This window comes from Trichechus manatus, unplaced genomic scaffold, assembly GCF_000243295.1.
Source record: "Trichechus manatus latirostris isolate Lorelei unplaced genomic scaffold, TriManLat1.0 scaffold00005, whole genome shotgun sequence".
Taxonomy (NCBI): Eukaryota; Metazoa; Chordata; class Mammalia; order Sirenia; family Trichechidae; genus Trichechus; species Trichechus manatus.
In genome coordinates this window covers 16,402,722-16,408,805 of record NW_004443941.1, presented here as the reverse complement: position 1 = coordinate 16,408,805, position 6,084 = coordinate 16,402,722, and positions in this window count along the sequence as shown.

Sequence of the window (6,084 nt, the reverse complement as noted above, 5' to 3'; positions counted from 1 at the left end):
TGTTTTCTTCCTTCTCCCTTGCTCCCGAAGGGATAAAACCAATGGAGTATCTTAGATGGCTGCTCACAGGCTTTTAAGACACCAGATGCTACTCACCAAGGTAGAAGGTAGAACGTTTTCTTTATAAGCTAGATGTTCCCTGAGATCATGTTCCCCATAGCCCTCCGCCCAGCAATTCGGTCCCTCAGGGATTTTGGATGTGTCTATGGAGCTTCCATGACATTTCTTTGTACAAGTTGTGGTGGCTTCCCCAGTATTGTGTACTATGTGCTATCCTGAGTTACCTCTCTGCATGAGTTATTGAGAAAAGGGTCCATGGCTCTTGTCAGTGCCATTCACCAAATATTACAGGCTCCCGGCTCTGCAGGTAGAATTTCTCAAGCCCCCTTCTGGTTGGATGGGGCCATATGATTTGTTCTAGCTAAGGAGCAGTGAGCAGAAGTGATGTTTAACACTTCAGGTGGACTATTTCATTGTCTCTGTAAGACTGTCCAGAGGTTCTTTTGCTCTCTGCCTATGACCAGTGAATGTTCCAGATAGTGCCTTTTCTGTCAGCCTGGATCCAGGAGTGAGACTGATGCTGATGTGGAGCAGCCTGCTGTGGACTCATAGCATGCATGAGAAGAAACGTTTGTTATCTTAAGACATTGAGATTTGGGGATTATTCGTTACAGCATGACCTAGCCAATCCTGACTAATACAGGCTCATTGTGTGTCATCACATTTGTTTCCCCAGTGCTCCAAATGACATCTGACACTAAGCACTCAATATCAAAACAAAATAAAAACAAAAACCAAACCAGTTGCCATTGAATTGATTCTGATTCATGGCAACCCCATGTGTTTCAGAGTAGAACTGCACTCCATACGGTTTTCAATGCCTGTGATCTTTCAGAAGTAGACTGCCAGATCTTTCTTCTGAGGCACCTCTGGGTGGATTTGAACCACCAACCTTTGGTTAGTAGTCAAGCACTTAACTATTTGCACCATCCAGGGACTCCAAACACTCAATGTTGTTGTTGTTGTGAGCCATTGAGTCGATTCTGAACTATGGCGAACCTGTAGGACAGAGTAGAACTGCCCCATTGGATTTCCTAGGCTGTAATCTTTATGGAAGCAGACTGACAAGTCTTTTCTCCTGTGAAGCCACTGGTGGGTTTGAACCACCGACCTTTCAGTCAACAGCAGTTGTTAACCATCGAGTCCCAGGGCTCCTAAATGCTCAGTACCAACTGCTAAATAAATGACTGACTGAAGTGATATACCTGTCTTCCCCAGCTGGAGAAGGGATCGTTTGGATACTTATTTGTCCTCCCTAGAGTACCTGCTCCAGTATACTGTCCATAGATAGTACTTAGTATAATCCCATGGATTTATGTACTTACAAGTTCAAAGACTCAGCCCAACATCTGTGCCAAAGAAGATGACGTAGGTGATGTTACTTTCCACCTGATGCCCTAGAGAATGGGGCTCGGGATCAAGGGATCCGAGGAAGGAGAGGGCAATAGGCCAACTATTACCGACACCCGTCTTCAAGCTTACTCCCTCTACCTCCTTGCAGGTGTAAATGAAGCTTGGGTGCTGAGTCACTGCAGCAGAGTACAGAGGACAGAGAGGGTCAAAATAAGAGGGTCAACCCGCCCATTGCTGGCTCAAGTATGGAGTGGGGTTAGAAGTGGGGGTTGGGGTCAGCTGGGGGCTAACTGGGGCGGGGCAGGCAAAGCTCTGGAAGGTTTTTGTGTCATTGAGCTGCTGCATGTTCCATTCCATGGCCCAGGTGGCTGAATTCTGCTCAGTGGAGCATGTGTGGAATGTATGATAGACCCTGGCCAGGCAGACCTTTGCAGAAGCCCATTAACATTCTATAAATGGCAACAACAAGCACAGCAACAAGGCCATGAATATTAACATGGTAGCCTAAGGTTCTGTCTGCTTCCTCTCCTTCTTCTTTAGACTTAAATTATGTCCACAGACTGTTTCATTTTTGATCAGAGTGCAAATCATTTTCAGACTTGGATTCTCTCTCTCTCTAACACCCTGTCTTGGGGTGAGCCTTCTGGGGATAAATTACAGAAGAGAAAAATACCCCCCTCACCAAGTTACTTCTAGAAAGCATTAACTCCAGCTGTGCTGCTTCCCTCCTTTAGAATGGTCAGTGCTCCAAATGACATCCAAATGGTCAGCATCTCCAGGAAAAAGTTCAAACCCATTTGCAGGCCCTAAAATGCCTTAAAGGAGATCTGGTGGCGTAATGGTTAGGCGCTCGGCTGCTAACTGAAAGGGTGGCAGTTCCAACTCACCCAGCGGCTCTGTGGGAGAAAAGACCCGGCCATCTGATCCCATAAAGATAACAGTCTAGGAAACCTTATGGGGCAGTTCTACTCCATTACATGGGGTCACTATGAGTTGGAATCAACTCGAAGGCACACTCCAACAACACAAGGCCTTCAATATCCAGTTCCAACCTACCTTTTCTCCTGTTACTGCCTGTCACATACCAGGCACACCTGACAACTCACTTGTCCCAAAAAGCTGTGTTCTTTCCTACCTGTGCTCTGCACACTCTGTTCCCTTTGTCTCCAGTGCCCTTCTGTCTCCTCTTTGCTGCTTGAGGAACTCCTGCTGGAAAGCTTGGCCTCAGCTCAGATGCCCCTCCTTGATGATGCCTTCCCAGCTTCCCCAGGCAACGGGTTCATCCTTCCTCTGTGCTTTCAGAGGTGGGCTCCGCCCTGGATTGATTGCAGCTCTCATTACAGTGGGCACACTTGCTACTCTATCAGAGCCTTACTTTTAAAAGCAGTGGGGCGCCATCTTGAATTCTTGGTTGAACTCTTGTATCATTTTTCTTTTCTCTTCCCTTTCCCAGAGAGTACAAAATAACTAGGCCATATTTGGAATCTAAAGGGCATTTTATTCAATGTGTACGCCAATCACTGTCCTGTCCTTCAGGATTGTATATAGGTGCAAAGAGAAGGATGAAGTAGGCAATAATTATTGATTGCAATTTTACATTCTAAACCCCCCTCCAGGAGCCCTGGTGGTGTAGTAGTTAAAACCTATGGCTGCTAACCAAACGGTCAGCAGTTCAAACCCACCAGCTGCTCCTTGGAAACCCTATGGGGCAGTTCTACTCTGTCCTATAGGGTTGCCATGAGTTGGAATCGACTTAATGGCAATGAGTAAACCCTCCTCCAAGAGCTTATTTTTTCTTTTCACATGAAATCTGGAGCGGAGGATTGTTTAAGAGCCCCTCCTTCCTCAGGTCAATGTAAGGGTTTCACCTTAAACAAGCTCACATCTGGCATTTCCATGGTACCCCTTGAGAATATCTATTTTCAGTTGGCAAAGTTTGAAAGTAGGAAGGTGAGAGAATTGTTTAGAAATAAAGATGTTGTAAGGGCAGGAGTGTTTCCTTTAAACATTCGTCCAATACCAAACAGACATTTTGTTTGGTGAAGTCTTTTAGTCCCCTAACCTCCCCATGAAGAAAGAACTGTAATTGAAAGGAGAGAGCATACCGGTATTGTTTGCATCTGATACTGCCTTACCCAGGACACAAGGAAACAGTGTTGGAAATTTGTAGGTTAGCTGTTTGAATAAGAATGCTTAGTCACTGAGAAGGCAACAGACCTTATTTAATATATTTGAGGGTCTTGCCTGGGGAGATTATTCATTGTGTTCTTAATTCTAAACTTATTTCCAGCTTAACACACAAAAGATGAGGGATTCTGGTCAATGCTTTCCAATCCTGTGTACTTCTGTTTGCACGAGAAGATAGGGCCCATCCAGAACAACAGTAGAGAGGTGTGAAAACCAATTAGTTAACGATTCCTAACTTTATGAAATCATTGTTTTTCTAGACTTCCCAACAAGGCTGGGGCTGGGGTGAAGCAAGTGAAGCACTGGCTTCAGGTAGGAAATTTAAGGTGTGCCGATAACTCAGTAATCAAGATAAAGAATATTTCAATGCAATATTTAAAATTTGGATATTTTGTTCATCCTGGATTTTTACTTTAATTTCATTATTTTTTAAAATATTGCACTGAAATATTCTTTATCTTGATTACTGAGTTTATTGGCACGCCTCAGTTTTTGCCAGACTTAAGTGCCTCATCTCACTCTAGTTCTGGCCCAGCTTCCTCAGTTTATTTCCAGAATCTTAAGCCCTATTTGCCATTGCCTTCCAACACATCCTTGGAGTTATGCCCTACGAGGGGAAAAAAAGTTTAATAAAAATAATTGAATCGTGGGATTAAGAAGCAACCTTAGGAGGAAAAAGTCCCAGTGGTCAAATAAATAAAAATTAAACAGCAACGAGATATCCCATTTGTGCTTAGCCAAACTGACGTATTTTTAAAATATAATAACTACCGCTGGTGGGAGTGCCCGTTAGACATACTTTTTAAATTCTTTTTACACGTGAACAATCTCGATTGTTCCTAACTCCGCGTTTCAGCACCACCTCTACCTAGCTGCCCCATGGGGGGCTACTGGAAATAACTTGTAAGCACCCCGAGGGCCGCGACTCCACCAGCCTTCCATGTGCGGAGAGGATCTTCCACAACCGCCTTGAGACTGTTCTGATCTGTGCGGTGCGTGTAACATCCTGTTGTTCCAGAAGAATGCCTCCTTTCTCGCTTTTAAGCCTTTAAATAGGCAATGATAAGCTTTTCCACCCAGAAAAAGTGATTGGGGAGTGGGTTTTAACTTTTGGTCTACACTAACCAGACCCATCAGATAAACACTCCGTTTACCACGATTACCACGATACAAACTCCCTGACTAGACCCGGCAGACGCGAGAGGGCGGAGGTTTTCTTTTCTCCATTTGCACAATGCCCTGCTCTCAGGTTGTGGAGACGACCTCTTCTCGATGCAGTAGAAACGAGGGCTCCAGCCAGGGCCACGCCTCTTGGCCCCCGCCCTCCCAGGTTCCCGTCCTCCGCGCGGGGCCGTCCCTCGCCCGGCGGCCTTCGCTGTCCTGGATCGACGCGGAGGAAATTCTTCTCCGGCAGCACAGGGCTCGCCTCACGTGACCAGCTGCCGCCGCGGCTCCCAACGAGAGTTTAAAGGTTACGGAGGAAATTAGCATGGACACAGCCTCTCTCCTCCCGGAGGGCGCGCCCACGTTTACCCGCGGCCCGGACGGTCGCTGTCAGCTCGCTGATCAAAGCTGATGCCCCCCAAAGGGCATAGACAAGGTCCTGTGTCAATATGAAGAGTCACTTTGTAAAGAACACACTCAAACACACGAACCAAACTCGGGTTCCACCAAGTTTTCGTTTGTCAACAAGTTCTCGCAATGCGAGAAGGCCCCCAAAGAAAAGAAATAATACATTTTTAGAAACACACCAAACCTAGCGCGCCCCTCCCTCTCCCCCCTCCCCCAGCACCGCGGAGCAGAGCGTCCCCGGAGAGTGACAAACCAGTACTCTTGGGCTGCTGTCGCAGGCCACTGGCCGGCTGGGGGTGGGGCTGGGGGAGGTGCCCGGGTCTTATCAGCAAACACGACTCCCCTTCCCTCGGCCCCCCTCCCCCCGCCCCAGACTCTAGAAGGCAGGCTAGGACCTAGAGACCGCGTGAGATGCGCGGCCGGCTCGCCTCTGGGTCCAGCACCCAAGATCGCGTATAACGTCCGCAGCGCTCGCTCCCGGCCCCAAGCCCACCGCTCCCGGGGGTCCCGCGCTGAGTCTCGGCCCGGCTCCTCCTTCAGCCGACGCCACCAGGGCAGTCTCGTCCGCTCTTTGCCGTTCTCCCTTCGGCTCACTTTTTCACTTTTGCCGTATTGCTCCCCCAACCGGCAAAACTTTCTATTTCCCTAAACACAGCCGCGCGCATTCGTACGCGCGCGCGCGCTCGCGCACACACACACGCACACACACACACACATACACACACACATACATACACACACACACACACACACACACACACACACACACACACACACACTGACGTCTTTTGCGCATTTCCTGCATTAGAGGGAGGGAGACTCGCTCACACACCGACCGAGGGAGAAGCCTAAGGGGGAGAGTGGCGGGCGGGCAGCTGGCGGCGAGCGAGCGGGAGCCGAGAGCGGGGACGC